The sequence below is a fragment of the Loxodonta africana genome, chromosome 9 (genome assembly GCF_030014295.1).
Source record: "Loxodonta africana isolate mLoxAfr1 chromosome 9, mLoxAfr1.hap2, whole genome shotgun sequence".
Taxonomy (NCBI): Eukaryota; Metazoa; Chordata; class Mammalia; order Proboscidea; family Elephantidae; genus Loxodonta; species Loxodonta africana.
Window position 1 is genome coordinate 45,417,422 of NC_087350.1, and position 19,723 is coordinate 45,437,144.

General features: G+C 42.0%; 1 protein-coding gene across 5 annotated transcripts in view; it reads right to left on the minus strand.

The window, feature by feature from the left end:
• GPR107 (G protein-coupled receptor 107) overlaps positions 1-19,723 on the minus strand; it is a 117,991-nt gene that overhangs the window by 17,725 nt on the left and 80,543 nt on the right. The gene's annotated exons all lie outside the window — the stretch shown is intronic.

The window sequence follows — 19,723 nt, forward strand, 5'->3', positions numbered from 1 at the left end:
GCACCCTCCTGGTCAAGAGGCCAAGTCTAATGCAGATGAACACTGGCTACCGGCCAGGGGCATGTCTGTATTTCTGGAAATGCAATCATTTGGCAGGATCTCCCCCAATCACCAGGAAGTAACAGAGTTCTTGGAGCAGCAGGCTGAGGTTCCAGCTCCAATGATGTGCTGGAGCCAGCTTGCACTGGCAAACTGGCATATCTACCAACTTCGGTTCAGTAGCTTGAAATTGGCTATGTGGGGATGGCTTAGTCATCTTGTGCTGCTATAACAGAAATACCACAAGTGGATGGCTTTAACAAACAGAAAATATTCTCTCACAGTTTAGGAGAATGGAAGTCCAAATTCAGGGTGTCAGCTCCAGGGGAAGGCTTTCTCTCTCTGTCAGCTTTGGGGGAAGGTCCTTGTCATCAATCTTCCCCAGTCTAGGAGACTCTCATTGTAGAGACCCCAGGTCCAAAGGATACGCTATTCTCCTGGCTCATGTTTCGTGGTGGTATGAAGTGTCGTCCCCTCCTTCCCCCCCAAACCAATCTCTCCGTTTGCTTCTCTCTTTTATATCTCAAAAGAGATTAGCTTAAGACAAAAACCTAATCTTGTAGATTGAGTCCTGCCTCATTAACATAACTGCCTCTAATTCCACCTCATCAACTTCACAGAGACAAGATTTACAACACATAGGAGAATCACAGTAATTCTCAAACATTATACATCAGAACTTCCCCCCACCCCCGCCCCACCCAGAGCGCCAGTGCCCCGAGACCTGACAGAGAGAGAGAGAAAGCCTTCCCCTAGAGCTGGCACCCTGAATTCGGACATTTAGCCTGAACTGTGAGAAAATAAATTTGTTTGTTAAAGCCACCCATTTGTGGTGTTCTGCTACAGTAGCACTAGGTAACTAAGACACAGATGCCATCGAGCAAGATAAGGAATGCTGGATTAGGCTGGGCCCCACGGCCAGTGACTGGTGTCCTTATAAGGGGATTAAGATTTGGAGATGCACAGACACACACAGAAGAAAGATCGCCGAGTGAAGACGGAGGCAGGAATTGGAGTGATGCAGCTACAATACAAGGAATGTTCTGGACTGTGGGCAACCACTAGAGGCTGGAAGAGGCAAGGAAGGATTCTCCCTCAGGGTCTTCAGAGGGTGCACTGCTCTGCTGATTTCAGACTTCTAGCCACCAGAATTGTTATGGCAGCCCTAGGAAATGAACAGAGCCCCTCTAAAAGGTAGATTTTTCTTTATCAATGTAGAGCAATCAAAGGGTGGACGGGGGCGGCAGTGAACAACAGATCATTCCTGCCTTGGTGTTTTGCTGGATGAGATGGAAAGACAAGGTAATGAAGTTGAGGAAAGCAAAAAGAATTCTTAAGGTGAAGTAAAATGGAAATGGGAAGAGTTAACTTAGAGAAAGTAGAGGGTTAAGGCAACTCAGGTCGTAACGGGGTAACAGAACAAGTGCGAGGAGTGTGAGCAAAGGAGCAGGAGGAGCTATGTGTGGCATTACCCCAGTATCACACACCACCATGTCACAATCTCCCAGGCTGACTTCTAAGATATTCTCTGAAGTGAGGCCGGCTGTGAACTGCTCTATAAAAGCCTGTCCACTTCAATTCCAAGTATTAATAAACAAAGACCACCGCAAACACAGATATCAGGCCAGGGCATGTGTTATGACCTTGTGGACAAGCAGTTTTGCTGCTTGCTAAGAAATACAGCCACAATCAAGCAGAACTCAAGTTTTTTTTCCAAACCATACCAGTCATGACAGACATCATTTCTAGTCACATGTAAGTCATCTGTTTATGTGACTGATGCTTGCAGGGATCAGGCTCCAGAGATCCACACCGGTGTTCTAGGTACAGCTGAGGCAGTGAAGACAGGGAGCTGGTTTACTTATTGCAGTAAGAAAATGACGGCAGAATGGTTAAGAGTGCAGGCCCTGGACATGTGAACACCTCAGGTTCAAATTCCAACTCTGCTGCTTACCAGCTGTGTGACCTCAGATAAGTCACCTAACCTCTCTGAGCCTCAGTTGCCTCATCTGTAAGATACGAATAACAATACTTACCTTCAGGGTTATTGGGGGAATTAAGAGATAGTATATGGGAAACACACAGAAAGCATTCGATGAATGTTTGATGTTATAGCATTAGAAATGAATAAAGAGCCTAACACCAAATGTGGCATGTACCATGTCACCGTGGCTGCCATATCTGGCAGGAATCCAGACTCTATAGTAAGAAAAACCGGAACAAATGGTGGCCTGGGGACTGCCAGAGAGCCCTGGGCTCTCCTGGAAGCAGCACTGCCATATGCACACAGTGAGTCAGGATGCTGAGCAGGAGGTGAACCAGCTCTGGGGAGTGAGAAACTTCACCAGCATTATGCAGTGATCAGTGACGCAGCAGGTCGAAGCCTGGAATCCCAAGCCTCCCTTTGCTTTTCTTCCAAAAAAGATTTCCCTGGAGTTAAGAAAGCTGACAGCCTGCTGCTCACTGGACAAGGAGCTGGGCTCCCAGAGAAATGAAAGCTCACCAAGTCTGGGATGACTATTTTTTGACCCTGCCACGAGGAACAGCAAATATGGTAAAAGAATGAGCACGGTGAGAGGAAAAATGCACTGAACAGGAGCCAGGAGACCTGAATTCTGGTTCATGCACCATCATAACTCAGTGTGCCTGGCCCTGGCCTGCTACTTCCCTCTCCAGGCATCTGTCTCCTCATATGGAGAATAGCTGTGGGGGGGGGGGGGGTAGTGGGGGAGGGTTGTAGATTAGAACTTCTTTATAGCAATGGTTCTTAACCAGAGTGAGCACCACAATCACCCGGAGAGTTTTAAGTATAGATGTCTGAGCTGCCCCCTAGACTTATGGAATCAAGTCTGGGTATAAAGACTTGAAAAACCTTCCAGGGAGTTGGGAAGGTGAGACATGGGGGTGGGGCTTGTGAGGGATATCATGTACAGCTGTTTTAGGATCTCCTACAAGGCTGACCTCTTCTGTCCTGAGATTCCTCCTTCCTTCCACTCATTCTCAAGAAAACAACCATCTCCTGATTTTGGCAAGTACTTCTTACTGAAGAAAATGGAACAAGTGCGCACTGAGGCAAGAGTGCCACAGCCCTTTCAAATGTTTAAAAGCTTTTAAAGTCAATACTCTCTCTGAACCAATAGCAAAAAGCAAGCACATACCATCTAGATGAGGTGCTGTCCCCTCGCTAGATTTTTTACCTTTGCTCTTCAAGTCAAAGGAATCACCAAGCAGGCTGACAAGAAGATAGACTGTCCCCTTCTTTCCCAGCTAACGTCCCTGAATGTTCTTGTAACCATGACAACAATACAACCAGTAGCACTGGTAGCTCCATTTGCTGAGCAATTTACCATGTGCCAGGCACCAGGGCAGGCACCTCTTGTGCTTTATCTCGTGTAATCCTCACAATAACCTCTATGAGGAAAGATGTATTATTGCCATTGCCACACAGATGAACTAAGGTTTGGAGAAGTTTTAAAAAAAAAACAAAGTCACATGGCTTGTAGATGGAGAAACCAATACTTGAACCCTGTAAGACTCCCTCCAAGGACCAAGCTCTTAAAGCCTATACTTCGCGGTAAGAGAAAGGCAATTCACAGCTTTGTAATCCACTGGCAGTTCAGGATGACGTGATCATGGTTCAAAACGCCAGGCCACGCCTAGGAGCTGCCAGCAATTCACTCTAAGGAGTTAATACTGTATGATTTATGTGACACACAGAAGCAAAGGCCCGCGACAACCACTTACAGGGTGAAAAATATCTAAAACACTCCTGCTCTGGGTGTAAAGACAGCCTTCAGCTTAAGAATACCTCCACCTACCCATCATGCTTTTCACTTGCTTCCTCCCTGCTGTGCTTCAGATGGAATTTTGAGTCAAACACAAAAATTAAAGAAGTAAGGATGATGACAAAGCCTGGTTGGCATTACAGTCACTCTGACTCACTCTGAATTTTAACATTTCCACAATCTGCTCAAGCTCACTCGGCATGGGGGAGGAGCAGAGGGAGAGCTTCCCTCATTCACGGTCAAGCACAAACCTGAAAGCCAGGCTGCACCACCTCTCTTAGTAATCAGAAAAGGTCGCCACAGGATGAAGACCACACAATGAACTGGAACCACACTGCCCTGAAAGCATCTACTCTGAGGAGGGTTAGCTCATGAGGCACCTTCTGGCCACCAACAGAGAAAATCCCACCAATCCGCCTCACAAAGACAGTATCAGATCACATATGGGGAAAGGCTATATAGAAAATGAAATTCTTCAATCCTCAACTGTTGAGGACCATGTGGAAACTGATCCAAAATACAATTTTCAATATACATCTGAGGTGCAACTGATTACTTTTGTGTAGTCTTTAAAGCCATGATCTTGTAACTGCCACCCAGGTGATTAGATGGGACTGTGTGATAGGGTAATTGTGGTTCACCAAGGGAACTGGTCAGTTTTGCCTTAAAATAGAGCAAATTCCAGAGCAGAGAGGAGGATCCTACCACCACCAAGAAAGAACAGCCAGGAGCTGGCATGTTCTCTGGACTCATGATCCCTGTGCTGAGAAGCTCCTGGAAGTAGGAGACCAAGAAAGAGAGCCAACTGTAACCCTGAAGATGATGAGAAGTGGTAGTGGGAGAGACCCAGGAGCAGGAGATGGCATAGTGGGCTTCCCAGCCCAAAGAGAGAGAAAGCTGAGTGCCTTAGGGCAGAGGCTGAGGGCCAGGGGGAGGTGTGTCTGAGAGCACAGCTGGGGAGAGGCTGTCCTATAGGAAGAACTGTATCCTGAGTGTTTCTGAGCCTGAATTGTAACTGTGACTTCCCTAATAAATCCCATAATCGTGTGGTCTGTGAGGTCTGTGTGGCTACTGCAATGAATTATTGAACCCAGCAGAGAGGTAATGGTTGGTGTCAGAATTAGTAGAGATGGCGGAGAGAGGAGGCATGTCTGACCTCTGCCTCATAGGAATCAGCCTTGGGCTGTTGATCTTGATTCTCCTTTCCCCAGTGAAGTTAGGAGGTCAGATACCAACCCCTTGCCATTTTCACATCTTTAAAAAAAATGATCCAATAATGGTCAAAAGTCATTGAACTGAACAGTTAAGGAGCTGTGCATCTTATTGTGAGCAAATTATATCTTCAATAATAAAAAGAAACAAACAAAAATGGCCCAAAAGAGTGGCTAGAGGACACACCAAACACCAATAAAATTTCCAATCAATTCTAGGAATTTTCTGCCTTTCATTTCCCTTCTACTCTAGAAACACGCCAAAGGCATCGGGTTGTCCTCAGTGTTCACGATGATCTCAGACTCTGCTCCTGTAGGTCCCTGTCTCTTTGTCAGATTGCACCATGTAGCCGCAATGCTGAGCTGCGTCAGTCAGACATCACATCTGAGGCTGCAGCTGAGCTGAGGTACACATTGCTCCCCCCGGCTGTCCACTGCACAGCTCTCAGTCAGCAACGAGCTAGATGAGGAAGGTCGGACTTCCCACTGCTTGATGACACAGGCTGGCCAATAGCAGATAAAACCTCCCTGAATACTGCTACAATCGAATGAGAAGAGTTGGTTTCAAAAGTGGCTGGAGACATAAGGGAATCAAATGTATACTAGCTCCATCAGGAAAGAGAACCAAGCTGAGGCAGGCTGGCGGGAGAGAGGCACGACACCAGGGATTGCTCACTAGGCCTGCTGGGTGGCTGTGCGCTCAAGGTAGTTAGGTTTCTTTCCAATATTTGAAAAGGCCTAATAAAAACTGGCCATGTGTCCATCGCAAGGCTGCTTTTCAGGTTGGTGATATGCGAGGCCTCTTTTCTTTTGGCTGTAGATTATATTAACTCAGGGTAGTATCTCTGGTTAATCAGTTATTTCAAAATATCGATCAGAAGCTATGATTAGGTTGATAACATTACAGGAATTCTGGATGATCTGTTGAAGAAAAGGGATTTTTGGTGATTAAAATAAACTAAAAATCACTGTATTTAAGCCAGCCTAATAAAACATACTCGTTTCTTTCTCTCTCTTCAAGAATCCCTGTAGCAGTGGTTTTTAACCTTTCTAGGATCACAGACCCCTTTGAGAATTTGCTGGAAGGCACCAAACCTTTCCCCAGATAAATTGCATGTACAAAATCTCACCTACAGTTCCCAGGGCCCACAGGCCCCTTTGTGTAACGCATTCACAGATGCTATGTGAAGAACCTCTGCATCAGACGGCTGGCCTCACATGAAGAGGCCAAGGAGCTTTACAATTACTTCCATCACATCGCCCTATTCTCTGCCTGCTAATACTCCACCTTTCGGAAGCAGGAGATTGTTTCCAGTGCTCTAAAAGTACGACTTAAGACTTCTGGGACAGGTGTGAATTTAAGGGCATGCTCTAGTTACACAGGGACAAAAGGAAAAGATTAAAAATTTTAAGTGAAGGGAGTCTCATCTCTTCTGTCCACAAAACAGTGCTCCAGAGGGTGGGATCCCAGTGGGCTGTGCTCAACAGCAGCGAGGCAATGACATACTGCTGTGTTGGAGGAGGAAACCAATTAACCATTCTGGAGCAGACTGCAGCCAGTTCTAGAGTCATCCCCACACACCGGAGAAGTGAAAACACAGCAAAATGTACAGCAGGGGGTTCCTCTTCTTTCTCCTCCTCCCTTTTCTTCCCTAACGCTTATGACCTGGAGTCTCCAGATTTAACCTTACAATAGTCCTCGATACCTATAGCATCTCCGGCTAGCTTAGTTTCTACTTGTTAAGTGAAAAATAAAGGTTAGACAAACTATAGTTGTAACTGGGGACCCAGTCAGAGGAGTCTGGGAAGAAGTACGTATATACATCAGCCTAGTGGAAACGTTCTGCTGATAATCAGCTGAGGGTAATCTACATTAACAGCCATCTTGTTAGTAAAAAACACAGATTCCCATCTGTTGTTAGCTGCTGGCAAGTTGGCCCTCGACTTATGGCGACCGCATGTACAATGGAATGAAATGCCGATCCTGTGTCAACCCTATGATTAGTTGCGGATCAGACTGTTGAGATCCACAGGGTTTTCACTGGCTGATTTTTAGGAGGAGATCACCAGGCTTTTCTTCCTAGCATGTCTTAGTCTGGAAGCTCCACTGAAACCTGTTCAGCATCATAGCAATACTCAAGCCTCTGCTGACAGATATGTGGTGACTATATATGAGGTACAATGGCCAGGAACAGAGCCTAGGTCACCAGCACAGAAGGTGAGAATGCTATCACTGAACCACCACCACCCCCGACCTAAGTACCCACTGCTGTTCGGTCGATTCTGACTCACAGAGACCCTACAGGACACAGCAGAACTGCCCCAGAGGGTTTCCAAGGAGCGGCTGGTGGATTCGAACTGCCAATCTTTAGGTTAGAATCCAAGCTCTTTAACCACTCTGCCAATACGTTAGGTAAAATATCAGAGCGGAGTTGCCCTTCAAGGTGTATTTTAGTGAAGTGGTAGAAAAAAGCAAACGCAAGAAAAAACAAGTGAGAGGAAAGAAGACCGAAGAGTTCTGCAAGGGGCTAACAGTGCATTAGCTCTGGCCTCTCAGATAATCAGTCCCTTTTCTAAGGGAGTTTCACATCACGAGACACAGCACATTTCTATCCAAATCATTGTGGAAGTGTAATAACCCATAAAGCCAAACCCACTGCCATCGATTCCGACTCATGGCGACCTATGGGGCAGAGTAGAGCTGCCCCACAGGGTTTCCAAGGAACGCCTAGTGGATTCAAACTGCTGACCTTTTGGCTAGCAGCTGGAGCTCTTAACCACTACACAACAAGGGTTTCCACTGAAGTGCAGTAAGACATTTTAAATTAATATACAGAAGGGGCTCTTAATTCCAGGGTCCATGAATACCCTGAAATTGCACACAAAACATTATGCAGATATGGAGAAGGCTGTATCTCCTATTAAATTCTCAAATAGATCTATTACTTCCCAAAAAAGGTTAAGGACTGAATTGTGTTCCCCCCAATACTTATGTTGAAGTCCTAACCCCTGGTACCTATGAATGAGAACTTGTTTGGAAATAGGGTCTTTGAAAATGTTATCAGTTAGCAAGAGTTTACATCGGAGTAGAAGGATCCTAATCCAATCTGAGTGGTGTCCTATAAAAGAGAAGAGACACAAAGAGAAAGACTGAGGGGAAACGGCCATGTGCTGTAGCTGTAAGCCAAGGAATGGCTGGGGCTACCAGAAGCCAGGAGAGACAAAAAAGGATCTTCCTTTAGAGCCTTTAGAGAGAACATGGGCCTGCCTACACCCTGAATTTGGACTTCCAGCCTCCAGAACTGTGAGATAATAGATTTCTGTTCTTATAAGTCACTAAATTTGTGGTACTTTATTATGGCAGCCCTAAGAAACTAATGGAGCCCTGGTGGCACAGTGGTTAAGAGCTCAGTTGCAAACCAAAAGGTTGGCAGTTTGAATCCACCAGCTGCTCACTGGAAATCCTATGGGGGCAGTGGGAATTAATTCGACAGCAATGGGTTTGGTTTTAAGAAATTAACACAAAGGTTAAGAACCACCAGTCTAAGGGAACCAAGAACAGAAAACATTAAATATACAAACACAAGTTGTAGCCATGATGCACACAATGATTATTTCTCTTCCTTTCTCACCAGCAGATTTTTTCACTGGGTCTGTTTATATAATGACACCCAAACAAAACACAATTCTTTGCCATGAGTTTCCCAGAACTAATAGACATCTTAAACAAGCACCTGGGCCAGTAAGTCTGAAATGAGCTCAAGAGGCAAAGGAAAGAAGAATGAGGCAGCCATTCCCCCACTTTTAATTATCTTATATAGTCATCATGACTACCACAGACTTCCAAGAAGCCTCTAACAGAATGGTTCTCAAGCTTTTGGTCTTAGGACTCCTTTACACTTTTATAAATTATTGAAGACTCCAAAAAACTTTTGTTTATGTGCATTATATCTATTAATATTTACCATACCAGGTACAGGTATATACATGTGTATGCACAGACAGTAGTATCTATATGTATGTGTAAGTATAGATATTTTTGTGCAGGCACATATATTCATAGAAGACACAATTACAGATACTTCTAAGATATAACCAAACACCTTGTGAGACTGGTTTCCTAGGTTTGAAGGCTTAGGATCTTAGTCTCAAAAGGCAGCTCAGTCAATTGGCATAAAATAGTTCACAAAGTTCACTTCCAGCATCCTAGTGAAGTGAGCAGCCATCTAAAATACAACTATTGGTCTCTACTCATCAGGAGTAAAAGAATAAGAGGGAAACCAAAGTCTCAGAGAAGAAACTAGTCTACAGGGCTAACAGCCCACACAAGCCACAGCCTCATCTATCCTGAGACCAGAACTGCTAGATGGTGCCCAGAAGCACTACCAGATGGTGCAATCATTACCAACTATTCTGATCAGGGCCACAATAGATGGACCCTGATAGAATAGGAGAAAAATGTGGAACAGAACTTAAATTCCAGTTGAGACCAGAGAACTCCCTGAGACTATTTCCCTGATATACTCTTTAACCTTGAACCAAAACTATCCCAAGATCATCATTTAGCAAAATAACAGTGGCCCACAAAGTAAAGGATATTACCTGTAACTATGGTGCTCTACTAAAAAACTATCTATATGAGACCAAAAGGTCGACATTTACTCTAAAGCAAAGATGAGAAGATAAGAGGGCAGGGAAACTACAGTACTGGAAATGCAATTAAAGAGAATGTGGACACATTATGAAAAATGTAACTAATGTCACTGAACAATCTGTACGGAAACTGTCAAATAGGAACCTAATTTATTGTATGAACCTTTACCAAAACCACATTTTAAAAAATATATATTTATCATGAAGTCCTGGTGGTGCAATGGTTAAGAGCTTGGCTGCTAATCAAAATGTCGGCAGTTTGAATCCACCGCCCACTCCTTGTAAACCCTATGGGGCCGTTCTACTCTGTAGAACTAAAGGGTCACTATGAGTCAGAATCAACCAGATGGCAACAATTCAAAAAAAAAAAAAAAAAAAAAAATTACCACATTAGAAGTTAAAATTGAGAAATTTCAAAAATTTTTAATTCATTTAAAAATAACAAAATAAATCCATTACATGGTAACATAAGCTAGAGTCTCATTTTCTGCTTCTTTATTCAATTCTGTTGGTGAAAGGTTGTTTTGGTTGAAGAATATGAAGGAAATACAGCCTTCTGTATATAGGACTTTTCAGGTAACTGTAGACGATTTGATTCTATACTAAAGCTTGACAAGCTAGTTTCTTACAGATGAGTGTTGTAGGTAATCTGAAATCGTATCAATGAATATTTCATACTCTGTTACATTAAAATCTGCTTGTCTATTCTATACTCTGAATGAATCTTTTACCCGTGTGTGACTGTATTGCATCACGCATTCATCATTTGGAAAATATTGTTTTGCTGAGTTATTCAGATCTTCCAAGTATTGAAACATTTCACTATAAAATATTTAAAAAATCACATTCTTTGATAGTACCCTTGCTCACATCAGAAGTCTTTTAAGGACTGGGAAATTGTCGAGCTCACAGTGGTGAATACAAGCTTTCCTAAATTCTAATTGTCATTTGAAAGTTCAAATTTTATCACTGGCAACAAATACTGTCAGTTGTTGTTCTTAAAGCGACAGGCTAACTTCCTTCATTTTCTTCATTTTCAAGACAATGTGTGACAAACTCCCAAGTCTGAGTAACCATAGTTTGTCTGTCAGTCACTCTTTCAAGTAAAAATGGTGTTCTACAAAAAAAAAATAAAAGTGGCTAGTTTAGCTTGCAACTCAATTGAACATATGCTTTTCCTCAAGACAACCACTATCCTTTAATATTTATGCATACTTCCCATTTCACCATGCAGAATATTAAAGGATGTGTGCTCAAGGGTTGAGATTTAATAACAATAACAGTTTTTACTACTTCATCAGGGCCATTCTTAAGTAAAATGAGCTCCCCCCACAACATGTATGCAATGGCCACAGTACAGTTTGGAGCCAATGCCTTGATTTGTGCTAAGACGCCAGCATTTTAGCCACCACTGCTTTTGCACCAGAAGTGCAAATGTCAAGAGTGAAAAGGGAGGATAAGTATTATTGTGAAAATAATTTTGACCCTAAAGACCCTCTTGAGAACTGCAGCCCTAACAAATACCTCATGACTGGTCACAGGTACTTCTAGAACACAGCAGCAGCTCAGAATGAAGCTACTAAGCCATAACTCTTACAACTAGTCAATCACATTTGTTTATATGCTAAGAGTCCTTAAAATACTTCCTCTGAATTTTCCTCAGAAACACAAGGAGACAAAAAAAGGATGATCAGAAGCAGAGACTGTTAATTAAATTCATGATGTATATTCCTAAGCCAGTCCTGTAAGTCCTACATGTGAGAAAGAGAAGGTAACAGAGGTAATAGAGGATGCAGGCTCAAGGGCTGTTACAGCCAGGAAATCTTGGCAGGCCAAACACAGTGGAACCAGAGCTAGATGTGTCTGTGCAAGACTCAATTAAGCTTCCTCTCAGAAGATGCAGCAAAGCAGTGAATCTAAATGACAGAAGACATAAGAAAAGCCACAGCGTGTGACAGGAGAGATAGAGACATGGCTTAAGGGCACTGGACAGCTTTGTCCTTAATGCTTTCCTTTATACTTCCCTCAGGTTCAGTCAACAAGAATTCAGAGACAAAGAAATAAACAAAATCCAAACACCCTCTGAAAGCTATACCAAAAAACCAAACCCACTGCTGCTGTGTCAAATTCTGACTCACAGCGACCCTACAGGACAGAGCAGGCCTGCTCCATAGGGTTTCCAGGGCTGTAATCTTTACAGGAGCAGACTGCCACATCTTTCTCCTGAGGAGGCACTGGTGTTTCCAAACTGCCAATCTTTTGGTTAGCAGTCAAGCACTTTAACCACTGCACCACCAGGACACCTTCTGAAAGCTATACGCAACCCCAAATGCAAGAAGAGCAAGTACAAACAGCTGCTGCCCTCAATTAGTCAGCCTGGACTGGGCCTACACTAAAAATGAGATTCTTAAACCCAAGTCACTGTCCAAGGTCATGCAATGGGTCAGTGGAATAATAAGCCTAAGAACAGGAGCCAAAATGTCATCCTACAACTAGCACAATGCTTCCAAACTGAGGAGACGTTATTGTCCATGGCCTTTACTTTCCAGTCACCTCTAGGGTAAGTTAGATCTCAGGAGAGGTGAGTTGAGGAGCACAGCCACCCTATTCAGGAACCAGTGGCCGTCGTGTACTCACTCCAGCTTCCCTGCACTGCTTCGAATCTGTCCTGGAGTGGATGAGGTGGATATTCACACTGCAACCACACCTGTGGTCACCTTGCCAGCAACCATACCTGTGGTTCCTGAGAGCTCTCTGCAGAGGAGACTTCAACTGTGGGCAACATGGCTACCCTGACTCTGGAAGTGTCACATGCATAGTTTTCAAAGTATGGAGTGAAATGTGTATTTGCAGATTAGCTCAAAAGCATCCTGCAGCCTAAATTCAATTCAGTGAAAATGAAGAACACTAATGAAGAAGGCACACCTGGAGGCAGAGCCAAGCTGGCAGAATAGACAGATGCTTCTGGCGAGCCCTCTTTATAACAAAGACCCCAAAAAAAACAAGTAAAACGAGTATATTTATGATAAGCTAGGAACCTGGGCATCAAAGGCAAGCTTAGAAAATGAACAGAGGAGCAGGGGGAGGAAGAGACAGTTAAGAAGTGGAGAGGAGTTACCGGACCTGAATCGCCGGGAGCCCTCAGGCACCATTCCCGGAGCAGCGGCGGCGGCGGCGGCGGCGGCGGGCTGGCACTAGCATTAGGCCGCCATTTCCTCAGGGAGAAGCAGCCAGCCACACAGCCTACTCACACCTCCGGAACCAGAGAAGAACAGCACTCTTGGCAAAAGCTAAGTACTTGCGTATATTTTACTGCACCCCCCAACCCCCAAGCCAGCTTCAGCGGCTGAATACCATGGGCCTGAGATAGGCCCTGTTGAGCGCCTAGAGCCATTCTCCCAGCCTTGGAGAAGGAAAAAATTTGCAACTGGGGGAAAAGATAATTTGCCAGCTCCACTAACGGGAGCTCAGGACAGAAGCAGGTCCTGTCCAGGCATAAATGGTCCATGGACTTTGAGCACCTTTCCCCTCTGCATGGACCTGTGTGGACCTATTTCAGGAGAATAAGCCCTTGCTGGCAGACTCCAACCATTTCAGCTGTGCAGTGGAGAGGTGGGTGTTTGATGTTTGACATTGCTTTGCCTATTGAACAGGGTCCTCACCTACTCACATCAGGGGCCTAAGGACTGGTAGCTCCATGCAGGTCATCCAGCCACCCATCACAGGGGTCCAAGGATAACTGGTAACTCCCAGTCCTTACAACCAAAAACACCGGGTGCCCATGGTCCATCTGCAGAACCCACCCACCTGCACACTCTAGGGAACAGGGACGCGCTTTCCTCAGACACACTCGGGGGTCAGTTATCAGCTGCCTGCCTTGTTCAGAGTGTGACCCCCTGCTGCAATCAGATACTGGTACATACACCAATCACCCCTGCCCCTCTAAGACTGTAGGACAGAGCCTGTACCACACACTTGATATCAGCTACCTGGAAACCTAAGCTGAATTCATACAAGAAAACTGAATGGACTCCTAGACTGATATACCTGATAACAGCTCTAGCCAGCTGGGGACAGGACAACAGAGCTCCAAAGGCAAAAATAATCAAGCTAGCTCACTCAAGCAACCCATCTGGGCATATGGAAACAAAACAAAGCTAGAAGCTATGACACAGTAAGCAAGCATAAACTAATACAATAACTTACAGATGGCTCAGAGACAACCGTCAATATCAAGTCACATAAAGAAACAGACCAAGCTCTCAAAACAAAGAATCCAGGCATCTTCTAGATGAAAGTACATTTCTGGAATTACCAGAGGCAGAATACAAAAGATTAATATATAGAACCCTTCAAGACATCACGAAGGAAATGAGGCAATATGCAGAACAAGCCAAGGAAAACACAGACAAAGCAACTGAAGAAATTAGAAAGATTATTCAGGAACATAATGAAAAATTTAACAAGCTGAAAAAATCCACAGACAGCAATCAGAAATTCAGAAAATTAACAATGAAATTACAGAGTTAGATAACTCAATAGAAAGTCAGAGGAGCAGAAATGAGCAAGTAGAAGCTAGAATTTCTGAACTTAAAGATAAATCACTTGGCACTAATATATTTGAAGAAAAATCAGAAGAAAGAATTTTAAAAAATGAAGAAATCTTAAGAATCATGTGGGATTCTATCAAGAGAAAAAACCTATGAATGACTGGAGTACCAGAACAGGAAGGGATAACAGAAAATACAGAGAATTGTTGAAGATTTGTCAGCAGAAAACTTCCCCGATATCGTGAAAGATGAGAAGATATCTATCCAAGATGCTCATCGAACTCCACATAAGGTAGATGTTAAAAGAAAGCCACCAAGACATATAATCAAACTTGCTAAAACCAAAGATAAAGACAGAATTATAAGAGCAGCGAGGGATGAACAAAAAGTCACCTACAAAGCAGAGCCAATAAGAATAAGCTCAGACTACTCGGCAGAAAACATGCAGGCAAGAAGGCAATGGGATGACTTATTTAAAAAATGGAAGGAAAAAAAATTGCCAGTCAAGAATCATATATCCAGCAAAAACTGTCTCTTAAATATGAAGGTGAAATTTGGGCATTACCAGATAAACGGAAGTTTAAGAAATTCGTAAAAACCAAACCAAAACTGCAAGAAATGCTAAAGGGAGTACTTCAGTTAGAAAATCAATAATATCAGGTATCAACCCAAGGCTAGAACACTGGGCAGAACAATGAGAAGTCAACCCAGACAGGGAAATCCAAAAAATAAAGCAGGATTAAAAAAAAAAAAACCTCAAAACAGGGTAACAGTGATGTTATTATATAAAAGACAACATCAAAACAATAAAGAGGGACTAAGAAATGTAAACATACCTCTTCCACATGGAGAGGAAGATACGGCGATACAAAGAAATAAAAGTTAGGTTTAAATTTAGAAAAATAGGAGTAAATAATAAGGTAACCACAAAGGAGACAAACTATCCTACTCATCAAAATAAAATACAAGAGAAAAATAGAGACTCAGCAGAAACAAAATCAACGACGACTATGAGGAAAGGAAGGAAAGGACAATATGTCAAGATAATCTACTCAGCATATAAAATTAAGTGGGAAAAAGAAACCGTCAACAAAACACAAAAAAAGACATCAAAACGATAGCAATAAATTCATACCTATCCATAATTACACTGAATGTAAATGGACTAAATGCACCAAAAAAGAGACACAGAGTGGCAGAATGGATTAAAAAACACAATCCGTCTATATGCTGCCTACAAGAGACACACCTTAAACTTAGAGACACAAACAAACTAAAACTCAAAGGATGGAAAAAAATACATCAAGCAAACAACAATCAAAAAAGAGCAACAGTGGCAATGTTAATTTCTGATAAAATAGACATTAAAGTTAAATCCATCATAAAGGATAAGGAAGAACACTATATAATGATTAAAGGAACAATATATCAAGAAGATATAACCATATTAAATATTTATGCACCCAATTACAGGGCTGCAAGATACATAAAACAAACTCTATCAGCACTGCTAAGTGAGATAGACAGCTCCACAATAATAGTAGGAGACTTCACACTACTTTCAGTGAAGGACAGGATGTCCAGAAAGAAGCTCAATAAAGACACGGAAGATCTACATGCCACAATCAACCAACTTGACCTCATAGACATATACAGAACACTTCACCCAACAGCAACCAAGTATACTTTCTTTTCCAGTGCACATGGACCATTCTCTAGAATAGACCACATATTAGTTCATAAAGCAAGCCTTAGCAGAATCTAAAACATTGAAATATTACAAAGCATCTTCTCTGACCATAAGGCCATAAAAGTGGAAATCAATAACAGAAGAAGCAGGGAAAAGAAATGAAACACTTGGAAACTGAACAACACCCTGCTCAAAAAAGACTGGATTATAGAAGACATTAAGGATGGAATAAAGAAATTCCAGAATCCAATGACAATGAAAACACTTCCTATCAGAACCTTTGTTACACAGCAAAAGCAATGCTCAGAGGTCAATTTATATCAATAAGTGTACACACCCAAAAAGAAGAAAGGGCGAAAATCAAAGAATTATCCCTATAACTTTAACAAATAGAAAGAGAGCCAACAAAAGAAACCCTCAGGCACCAGAAGAAAACAAATAATAAAAATTAGAGCAGAACTAAAGGAAATAGAAAACAGAAAAACAATTGAAAGAATTAACAAGACCAAAAGCTGGTTCTTTGAAAAAAATCAACAAAATTGATAAACCACTGGCCAAACTGACAAAAGAAAAACAGGAGAGGAAGCAAATAACCTGAATAAGAAATGGGATGGGCAATATTACAACACACCCAACTGAAATTAAAAGAATCATATCAGATTACTATGAAAAACTGTACTCTAATTTGAAAACCTAGAAGAAATGGATGAATTCCTAGAAACACACTACCTACCTAAACTAACACAAACAGAGGTAGAACAACTAAACAGACCCATAACAAAAGAGATTGAAAAGGTAATCAAAAAACTCCCAACAAAAAAAAAAAGCCCTGGTCCGGACGGCTTCACTGCAGAGTTCTACCAAACCTTCAGAGAAGAATTAACACCACTACTATTAAAGGTATTTCAGAGCACAGAAAAGGACAGAATACTCCCAAACTCATTCCATGAAGCCACCATATCCCTGATACCAAAACCAGGTAAAGACACCATAAAAAAAAGAAAATCACAGGCCTATATCCCTTATGAACTTAGATGCAAAAATCCTCAACAAAATTCTAGCCAGTAGAATTCAACAACATATCAAAAAAATAATTCACCATGACCAAGTGGGATTCATACCAGGTATGCAAGGATGGTTCAACATTAGAAAAACAATTAATGTAATCCACATAAATAAAACAGAAGAAAAGAACCACATGATTTTATCAATTTATGCAGAAAAGGCATTTGACAAAGTTCAACACCATTCGCGATAAAACCTCTCAGCAAAATAGGAATAGAAGGGAAATTCCTCAACATAATAAAGGGCATTTATACAAAGCCAACAGCCAACATCATCCTAAATGGAGAGAGCCTGAAAGCATACCCCTCAAGATAGGGAGCCAGACAAGGATGACCTTTATCACCGCTCTTATTCAACACTGTGCTAGAGGTCCTAGCCAGGGCAATTAGGCTAGATAAAGAAATAAAGGGCATCCAGATTGGCAAAGAAAGAAGTAAAAATATCTCTATTTGCAGAGGACATGACCTTATACACAGAAAACCCTAAGGAATCCTCCAGAAAACTACTGAAACTAATAGAAGAGTTCAGCAGAGTATTGGGATATAAGATAAACATACAAAAATCAGTTGGATTCCTCTACACAAACAAAAAGAACATCAAAGAGGAAATCACCAAATCAATGCCATTTACAGTAGCCCCCAAGAAGATAAAATACTTAGGAATAAATCTTACCAGAGATGTAAAAGACTAATACAAAGAAAACAACAATACACTTCTGCAAGAAACCAAAAGAGACCTACATAAATGGAAATACATACTTTGCTCATGGATAGGAAGACTTAACATTATAAAAATGTCTATTCTACCAAAAGCAATCTATACATTTAATGCAATTCTGATCCAAATTCCAACAACATTCTTTAATGAGATGGAGAAACAAATCACCAACTTCATATGGACGGGTAAGAGGCCCTGGATAAGTAAGGCATTACTGAAAAAAAAGAACAAAGTGGGAGGCCTTCCTCAACCTGATTTGAGAACCTATTATACTGCCACAATAGTCAAAACAGCCTGGTACTGGTACAACAACAGATGCATAGACCAATGGAACAGAATTAAGAATCCAGACATAAATCCATCCACATATGAGCTGCTGATATTTGACAAAAGCCCCAAAACAGTTAAATGGGGAAAAGATAGTCTTTTTAACAAATGGTGCTGGGATAACCGATATCCATCTGCAAAAAAAAATGAAACAACCCATACCTCATACCACGCGCAAATATGAACTCAAAATGGATCAAAGGACCTAAATATAAAATCTAAAACAATAAAGATCATGGAAGAAAAAATAGGGACAACGTTAGGAGCCCTAATACATGGCATAAACAATATATAAAACATTGCTAACAATGCCAAAGAAAAACTAGATAACTGGGAGCTCCTAAAAATCAAACACCTATGCTCACCCAAAAACTTCACCAAAAGGGTAAAAAGATTACTTAAAGACTGGGAAAAAGTTTTCAGCTTTGACATTTCTGATCACCGCCTGATCTCTAAAATCTACATGATACTGCAAAAACTCAACTGCAAAAACACAAATAACACAATTAAAAAACGGGCAAAAGATATGAACAGACACTTCACTAAAGAAGACATTCAGGTAGCTAACAGATACACGAGGAAATGCTCACAATCATTAGCCATTGCCACTATTACCAGTACTGCCACTGCCATCGAGTCGATTCTGACTCATAGCGACCCTATAGGACAGAGTAGAACTGCCCCACAGAGTTTCCAAGGAGCGCCTGGTGGATTTGAACTGCCCACCTCTTCGTTAGCAGCTGTAGCACTTAACCACTACACCACCAGGGTTTCCAATTAGAGAAATGTAAATCAAAACTACAATGAGATTCCATCTTACTCCAACAAGGCTTGCATTAATCCAAAAAACACAAAACAATAACTGCTGGAGAGGCTGTGGAGAGACTAGAACACTTATACACTGCTGGTGGGAATGTCAAATGGTACAACCACTTCGGAAATCGATTTGGCGATTCCTTAAAAAGTTAGAAATAGAGCTACCATACGATCCAGCAATCTCATTCCTTGGGATATAACCCCAACCTAAACTTAAGCCAGTGCCATCTAGTCAACTTGGGATATATCCTAGAGAAATAAGGGCCTTTACATGAACAGATATATGCATGGCCATGTTCACTGCAGCACTGTTTACAACAGCAAAAAGATGGAAGCAACCAAGGTGCCCATCAACGGATGAAAACCAAAAAAACCAAACCCAGTGCCGTCGAGTCAATTCTGACTCATAGCGACCCTATAGGACAGAGTAGAACTGCCCCACAGAGTTTCCGAGGACCGCCTGGTGGATTTGAACTGCTGACCCTTTGGTTAGCAGTCGTAGCACTTAACCACTACGCCACCAGGGTTTCCACAACGGATGAAAGGATAAATAAATTTTGGTATATTCGCACAATGGAATACTACGTATCCATAAAGAACAGTGATGAATCTGTGAAACATTTCATAACATGGAAGAATCTGGAAGGCATTATGCTGAGTGAAATTGTCAGTTGCAAAAGGACAAATATTGTATAAGACCACTATTATAAGAACTCAAGAAATAGTTTAAACAGAGAAGAAAATATTCTTTGATGGTTACGAGAGGGGGGAGGGAGGAAGAGTAGGAGAGGAGTATTCACTAATTAGTAGATAAGAACTACATTAGGTGATGGGAAAGACAACACACACTACAGGCGAGGTCAGCACAAG